Genomic DNA, 9147 nt, shown 5'->3' on the forward strand with positions numbered 1-9147 from the left:
GACCCGCCAATCAGAAGCGAGAAGGGGAAGTGCGGGAGAGTGTTGAGCGGCGTGAGCGGCGCTGCGCCGCCATCTTGAGTGTGGCGGGCGCGAAAATGCGCCGTTGGACTGTTCCTTCACTCTCCTTCGTTGCACAAAGCTTTTATCTCCCTCCGTGCACGCTCCTTCAAGCATCTGCTGTGCGACCCAGTGATTCCTGGACCTTTCTCACCTGCCACTACTATTCCCTGCTCGCTGTCGTCCAACAGCTAGCTGTACTGGAGCTCCCAGTAAAGCTCTGTGGTGAGCCCATGGCCCTGACAGAGAAACATCGGTTGGCATCATGGATTATGCTGATTCAAGGCTGGTGGCTATAGCCTTCAGGGGGTTACCCTATTTGGGCTCCTGGATGGCTGCCTGCTGCCAGCTGGACTGACTGGGCAGTGAGGGTAAAGAGGTTATTTCCCAGTCCCAACAAGTTCAGTCTGAATTAAGTCCAGGAAATGGCACAAATTTGATGGTGTAATCTGATGATGTGGTCCTGCAAGCAGCGTGCCCTTTAGAGCCTATGAAAAGCCTCCAGTGATGGGTCTGAAGTCCTCTGCACGCTGCAGGACTATTGGTGAACAAAGCTGAACACACGTGCTCTCTGGTTTCAATAGATCCAGACTTACAAAGATGATTTCTTGTCTTTTTGACACCCCACGTACTCTTTGCTTAGTATTGTTACATGCCCATTACACCAAGCAAAGTACACAGGTCAGAGTGATGGCAGTGAGATTAACATTGAGCAGCAGTGGTCTCCACTTTGGGAATCACAAAGAATTATTGATTCTCTGCAGCTGAAGTAAGAATTAAGAACAGATCCAGGCCCTCTCCACCACTGAATAGAGCAATGTGGAAACAGCACTACTGCTGGTGTGTTATCTAATTAAAAATTTTCTAGAACAATGTTAGAGCTCCTGGCGACAAAAAGAAAAAAAAAAAAAAAAAGCAATGTCAGCAGTGTAGCACTGGGGAACTGTGGGTCATAAGATAAGCTTAGAAACCCTGAAGGGAGGGAAACATGACTCAGAAACATTAAAATATGTGAAAAAATAGTAAAAAAAAATTAAATTCCAGGGGCAATGAATTACATTTCAGAAGTTCCCTTAACAACTTTGTAACTTCATTTTCAGCAAAAGTAAAAACTCTCAAAAGTTGGCTGGTTAGTCCTGCTCCACCTCTGAAGCCTGTCAAAGCCAGCTTCTGTGTCAGGTTCATAAACTAACATGGGTGATAACTTTCTCCAGATAACATGGTGGCATTTGAACGTGCAGTGTTTATAAACAGCAGTGCTGCAGTTTTAAATGGCTGTTAGTTAAACAAGACTGTCTGAAAAACCAAAATAAAGCTTTATTCTGCAATGCTCCATAACGATGTGAACAAGTTTTTTGTTTTTTGTTTTTTTTTTTTTATGTTGGATAGCTAGAAATACAACTTTTTCTTCTGTATCCTTAACAGTTTTCTTTAAGCTGATGTATTTGTTAGGTACATGTTCACATAATAAACCACTTTACAAGCCATGATGCAGATTTAGTCAAAGAAAGCCTAAAATCTGTGTCAGAAGCCTACTTGAGCCTAGATGGTCTATCTGGCTGTTCTGGTAAATGCACATCAGCTCTGAAAACAGCATTACAAAATGGTTGCTTCTGACTCAGCCAGAAAACCTAAGGCTTTGTGAACATAGTAAGACTTCTCTCCTAAGCGTCTTGGGATGCTTGTGTAACTATGAATAAATGAAATTAAATCAAAGCATTAAGGAGCTTACAAAAATGTGAGGAAGCCTTATGCACCTGTTCAGTTTCTGCATGATTCAGTGATTGCTGGAAACTTCAAGAAGCTCAAGAACAAAATGCTGGGAGAGGATGGAAGCTGAAGGCTTATCACCTTCCAGGAAATAGGCAGCATTTCTCAGAACAAGAACAGCATTTCTGGCTTTTAGAAGTCCTACACAGAAATCCTTTTTATTCTTTTCATTTTGACAGTCCTCTCAGATTGGCTTTGATTATTATTCTTAAAATAACAGTTGTCTTGCGTAAGCCACAGGCCACAAAAACTAGTTACCTATGTTGTTCATCTACAAGAAAAAAAGCATTGTGATGTAAGTTATAAGGCTTTCAGAAGTGAGAAATTCCTTTTAAAATCTTTTACCACTTCTTTTTGTTTCCTAGGGGGAAAAAAAATACAGCTCCTTCAGCTGCTGCTTCAAAACTGAAAATAACTCTTTGATATGTAGACTTGAGGGCATGAACAGACCTTAATGGTTCTGACCGGCTTCACTGAGGGCCTTCTCTCACCCTCCCATGGGCCTGGGAGCCCTATTTTGACTTAACCTGGTTTTCAGTCCTGTTCTGAGCTATGCTTTAGGAGTTTGGGTCTCCAGTTCCACTTGAGCTCTGCCCGTGGGCCTTCCTAATCTGCAACTGCAGTCCTGCTTCCACCATGGACCTGCTAAGCAATTAATGTTCTGTGTCTGACTCTGGCTGCTGTCGTGGTGCCTGATTCTGACTCTCTGGTTTTACCTTGCTGAGTGGATTTACGTGATGATCCAAACTATCGACTGAACCTGGCTGCTAACAAAGCCTGCCTTACTTGGTGGTGGTGAGGCTCTTCCTGTTCTCAGCTCCATTCCATGTACAGCATGGCCAACCCCTGCTGCTCTAAGGTCTTGCCTTCCCTCAAATAACAAGGACTTTGCTAAACTTGGGATGCTTGGAGATGAATTTACAATATTCTTATGAAGAGAGGATTTTTTCTTTTGACTTTGTTGAAAATTGAATATTACTATCGGAAAGCTGGAGGTTGAAAGAGACTAATTATGCTTCAGTAATTGTAACTTTTGTCTCCAAGCAAAAAGAGAAGCATATAAAAGATGGTAAGTCAATCTTATCTTTTTTTTCTTTCTTTTTAATCAGTTCAAATGTTAAGTAAAAATAAAGAAGATAGCCTGGATTCTCTGCTCAATAATTCCTCTGTAATTAAGATATGTGTGTGTAAGCATATGTAGGATAGGAGTTTTAAATGAGGAGCAAACTGTACTGCTATCAAAAAGAATAGAAGAACTCCCATTAACTTCAAAGGAAGGAAAATGGAAACGTGCATTTCCAACAAAGCCTGTGTTTGTAGCTGTTCATCATAGGGAGATTTACTGAAAAACAGTAGCCCACACACCCCACTTCTGCCGTAAGAGTATTGTGACGTTTACTCTTGTGTGTAATAGTCATGCATATGCACAAGATTTTTTTTTTTCTTAGCATAGCTCTCAAATTATTTTTTTTTAAATATCTGCTAGAGCATATTAAAAGCATCTAACTACTTGTTTTATTGAAAAATAGCTATTTTCAGTTTGATATTAAGGAAAAAGCTAAGAGATGATGATAAAAGGCCTCTTTCCCTGTTTTCCTTCAAGGTTGGAGAATTAGCAGTGCTTACAGTGTCATAACGCTGTGGCAAGCTGTGTTGCAAGCTCTAAATGAGTTTGGTAATGGCTTTGGAAAGAGTTTGTAAAATGACTTTAAATGAGAGAGAGTCCTATTTTGAAGAATTCATAAATCTCAGAGGCTGTTATTGGAAGAAAATCTGCTGTAGTTACTTAGGAAAAAAAAAAACAGAAAAACATACAAAAAAATCTTTTCAGCTTTTATAGTTGGCCTTCAATTATTTAGGCTCTCCAGACAGGCAATTCTATATGGCAGTTCTGGGGTTTGTTTTGTTACAACTCCCCAAACACTCTGTTTAAAATTGGATAGAAATGTTCAATTGCCAGAGCTATAGCCAGTGTTTAGCTTTAATCTTAATTTTCAATAAATATGATATTATTTTATTGAATTATCTGGGCTTAAACACAAGAGGCTTGTACGCAGAGACTGCAGACTAAATTCTATGCTCTCAAGTGAACAAATCTGTTGAAACTTCATTGTAAGTCTAGCTGGGTTCAATGTTTTCATTCCTGATTCTCCAGATCTTCAAATACTTGCTTAATTTGCCGGCAGTGAGCACTTCACTAGGTAACGAAATGAAGGACTGAACAGGATAGGTATCTGCCTTTAAGAACTGATCACAGCAATGCTTGTTTCAAGTGATTAAGCTGCCTGAAATAATGATTATGAAGTTAAGGATTTTTTTATAGCTGACTGAAGATTCAGGTCTTACTAGTTCTATCAGTTTTAAGAATATTTGTAACTGTCAGTAGACAGTACATTTCTCAGACTCGGGTTTTCCTTTCTTTAAAGAAAAGAAAGGAAATACTCTTGATTCTAAGGAATGTCTTCAAGATTTCAGTCTCCAGTTAACACAAACGTAGTACTTTCATTTTCAGCCATGGGTATTAAGCCCACTGTTGGAAGTTGCTAACATATATGTGAACCTTGACTTGCTTTGTTGTTTGGTGCTTGATTATACTCTTACACAAACTCATTTACTAGATTCTGTACTTGCTTCATTGTTGTTGCCCCAGAGCATTGTAATTAGTGTGGAAGTTGGCACTATAAAACCTTCAAGCTGCGTTTTTTCTTCCTCTAATCTTCTGGTAATTAATTTCTGTTTCAGTATGAAAAATAACTTATGAGAAGTCTTGCTTGATGAAGTTTGTAGTACTTCTATTTGTATACCCAGTTGGTGCAGTTCCTTGCTATTAAGTCTTGTTGAGGTGTACAAGACACGTTAGATGGAAATGAAGCCAATGGTCTAAGCAGATGCTCTTGGTTGTGGCTTGCTCTCATTCAAGGCGGGCACATGAAGCTGCAATCCAATGCACATTAAACTTTTATGCTTAAGAGACATTGTACAATATACTGGGAAATTCTTGGGTTTGTTATTTCTAAACTGATGTTTATAATTTTCTTCTTGTTGCCCAGTCATGTTTTCTTTTTCGCACTTGTGTGAATTTTGATGTCTAAGCTGTGAGGTCTCAGGTTACCTCTCACCCTGCAGAAACAAGGCTGAGTGGAGGGGTGAGAAGCTTTCTTTCAGTTTTCCCACTTGTAGTAAAAATTGTTAGTTTTTCAAATGTAATGGGACAGAAGTTATCAAGAAGGGAAGCTGCACACACCTAATATGGAGGAAATATGGGAATGATTGTGCTTTTTATTCATATTTATTATAACTGCTGTGTTCAGTCTCAGCAGTTGAATGAGAAATGTAATGAAAGATTTGGTACTCTTAGATGGAGGACATGCAGGTTTTCCTCCTTAGATCTAAATATTGAGCTGAACTCGGCTGTTCTTTTAGTTTGTGAAGCAGTATAGAATACTATCTTAATATTCTGATTTTCATTACTTTCTCCTTTTTCTTCTCCATTATAAAGATCAACAACTTCATGGAGCCCATTGTGCTGGAGGGAGCTCTGCAGTGCTTAGAGCAAAGCATGGCTGGGGCACTGAAAGTAAAGCTTTTTTTTCTGTAATAGAGGCCTAATTTCTTGTATCTGGATTATGTGCTGAACGGTGTGTTGCCTGTGAGTGACTGGCATTGGATGACCAGCCTCTCTCTCTCTCTCTGATTAGAGTGATTTGTTCATTTATTTTTTCTATCTCCTTCCAATTCACCTTCAGGCATTTGCTCAGTGAAAGGATTTACTAGATCATATGAGGAGCAGTTCTGGATGCAACACAATTATTTACCCTGTACATCTTGCTTCTTTTACAGTTGGTGTTTAATGTTGCGTGGATGAGTGCAGACTGGCTGTTAAGATCAAATGAAAACTTATGTACTCTCTTCTATGCTAAAAACATTCACCAGTTTTAATAGAATAAAGCAATTATCATGAAATTAAGAGAAGTGGCAATCGCTTTACACAGCATGGAACTTAATATTCAGGAAACAAAGTGTTCTAAAATCTTTTTTTTTATACCAATGGCAATGAAAATAATGCTTTCAATATGATTGTCTTCAACAGACTTGGCTTTATGTTGCTGGAGTTTCCTACAAGGAATTATAGTTTGAAAGTTTCTGTTGGAATATTGCAGTGCTTGGACTCACTTTTCTTGTCCCGCAGTGCCTTGCCATCTCACATTTGCTCTGGTATCTCATAAAGTTAGCAGGAGTGTAATGAAGTGTTCACAGTATTTGGTTTGTGTGTAAAACCAGTAATACTAAACCAGTGAGGATGTCAGAATTCATGGTGTCAGTGTATCAATAATGCCTTTCACCAACGGTACAGGACTCTTACAGCTCAGTTCTCAACAAGATCTCTCTGCCTTATTTTCATGGTTAATGTATATATTTTATGTGTGTGCAGTGGATGGGGAAAAGTTTTTGCTGAGCTCCGAAGGAGGCTGTGGGAAAGCTGGTGGAGGTTGCTGAACCTGAGCAGTACTGGAGACCTGGAGCCATAAGCCACAGCCCAGCAGGCACTGAAGTAGTTGTAGCTGAACACTGAAATCTTTATTGCCTAGTAAACTAGCCTTTGCTGCCAGAAATTGATTTACGTTCTAGTTTATGTACTAATACAGTGTATCTTGGGGATTAAAAGTGCTTTGGTGTGCTTACTTCCAAGAGTTGCAAATGAATTTACTGTCAAGCTCTAGCCAGCATTCCCCTGTCACACAGCCCACTACGACTGTCCCCAAATGGCACATGTCAGTGGCTTGTCCCACTGGCATTTTTCCTGCAGTCAGAATGCCTTTACCTTAAGATCCACATACTCTGCACTGAACAGTGCTGAGGTGCAGTCTTCTGTTCAGTAGCACCACAACGTAAGGCAAGGTGATGGTTTTGAAACATGAGGAAGCTTTCAAGTAAATGATGAACATGTTGAATAATGAAGTGATTGCATAACTGTAAGCCTGAGCAAGTATCTCATGTTAGCACACACTCGAATTTCAAATGAAAATGCTCATTGTGCTGTCATTAAAAAAGAAAAAGTGAAAACCAGACACTGTGTCAATCAGCCCAAGGGCTAAGCCTCAAATGTAATTCATACTGAATGCAGAGAGCTCCTTCAGCATTAACTTTTGGCTATGATGTAGTCCTTATTCCGAAGCCTGAATTTTTGAGTCTTGCTGCATACAGTTGATGCAATTCATGTATAAACATGAGATTTGTAAGCAGAAGCCAAAATGTAAATGTCTGAGTCCAGTTTTGGGCGTGAGGGGAGTTTTCTGAATGTTGCACTTGTGTGTGTGTGTGAAGGTACACTTATGTCATTACTTAGAGATCTGAATGCAGCTGGGGTAGAGTTCATAGTTTTCATTTAAACTTGTATTGATTGCTGACCCCAAAGAAATTACCAACAAACTGGAGCATGACAGTTTGTGCCGTGCAGTGGTGTATTTCATTTAATGTGATAGTAAATATAGTTATACAAGAGGGAAAAGAATCTGAGGGAGCCTCGTCTGATGCTGCACATGGCTTTTTGCGGTACTGCACGGGTGGCTGTTGAAATCTCTGAAGGATAGGAAGGAAAAAAGAAAAAGGAGTCAAGGCCACAACCTCAATTTACAGCATAACAAAATTAGAAATTGAAAGGATTTGGGACCAAGTGCTCCTCTATGGAGGAAATTATGATTTTATGTCTCTTGATACACCACTGTATTTCTGCCCTTGTAATTGAGTGCAGTACTGAGGATGTGCAGTGTTTCTCATCTTCCTTTCTACAGTGGGTAGGTTGGGGCTGATAACTTCTCCGACTTTGACACTGCAGGATTTGACGTGCACAGCCACGTGCCTACAGGTGAACGTGGAGCAATGCTGAATGTGTGCTGAGCAAATTCTTGGTAATACTGTGTGTTCCAAGGGCTCAGGTGTATCCTGGGTATTTGCACTGATAATCAAACGATTACTGTGTTTTCTGGTGAGCCCTAAGGTGGAGATGTGTAAGAGCACACAGATCCACATGATGCTGGCTTGCCTTGTGGGTCATCATACAAAGACAATATTGATAATAGGTTTTTTTTACCTGTAGGACTTGCTTTGTATATAAGCTTCCTACCCAACCCCACTTCCTATTTGACATTAATTTATATATACAGACTCCCTCCCAACATATATATATATGTATATATATAAAACTTAAGTATTTAATGATATAGAAATGTGCATTCTAGATCTGCATCATAATAAGATGTGATGGGAGATAAGGGATAGTGAACTGCTAAAGCGTGAAGGCCAGTAAATAAATGGCCTGTTTCAACTTTCATGTTTTTAATTCATCAAGCAGAGTTCTCTTCCTGTAGATTTGTCTTTCTTTTTTTCTTTCTGAATGAACTTGAATGTTTCTTCTTTGCTTTGTAATTATGCCACAGATTAATATATTGTAAAGAGCTCATTTTGGAGCCTGAAATTAAGCCAGTTCTTTTTCAGCTTTTTCTTAATTACTCGTGTAAGTAAGAGTCATAAACCCATGGCAGAGAACAAATGAAAAAAAATTAAAAAACTTAAAAGGTGTGGGGAGAAGTGACAGTGGCATCCATTTGGCTGCTTTAATAATAAATGGCTCAAAATGCTCTGTGAAACAGCCACAGCGCAGGAAATATTAAAGAACTCAACAGTCTGCATGTAGTTATGGAAAGAACATAAAGTTTTCAGACAACGGTCTCATCAGGGATCCCAGTTGTAAACAGTCTGGAGTGTACCCACTTAATTATATGAAAACCTGGATGATGCTCTGGGGAAGAATTAAAAAATGCAAAACTGCATCCCAAGTTAAAGGCGAATATTTAATCAAGTCAAAAGCTTCATTGTGCTCTATAGCAAGCCAAGTTAAATCTAGGCTGCTAAATATTTTATTAGTGTTGATGTTCACTTTAGCCATATATCAGATCATGATAACAGCAACAGAAGTATTTCTTCCACTTAGGGAGTGTGGGGCTATGATATGCAACTTTCCTCGGCAATTATGATGCTTAGTGTGGAAAGTGGCCTCAAGGAAAGAGAATCTGGAGCTGGAAAGTGGCCATGCTGAAGTGTGTTAAGATGGTGGCCATGCCATGCAGGAGAGAGCAATTCATGCATGTGTACCATTCTTTTCACACTGCTATGCCACTTCAAATACATTAATATATATTTAAAAAGGGAGCACAGTAGGAACCTACTGACACAGACTATTTTTACTCAAGCTTGATGCATTGCTAAAGAACAGAGAAACTAAAAAAATTACGGTTTTCCCCTCAAAACAAATAACAAATA

This window comes from Meleagris gallopavo, chromosome 13 (genome assembly GCF_000146605.3).
Source record: "Meleagris gallopavo isolate NT-WF06-2002-E0010 breed Aviagen turkey brand Nicholas breeding stock chromosome 13, Turkey_5.1, whole genome shotgun sequence".
NCBI lineage: Eukaryota > Metazoa > Chordata > Aves > Galliformes > Phasianidae > Meleagris > Meleagris gallopavo.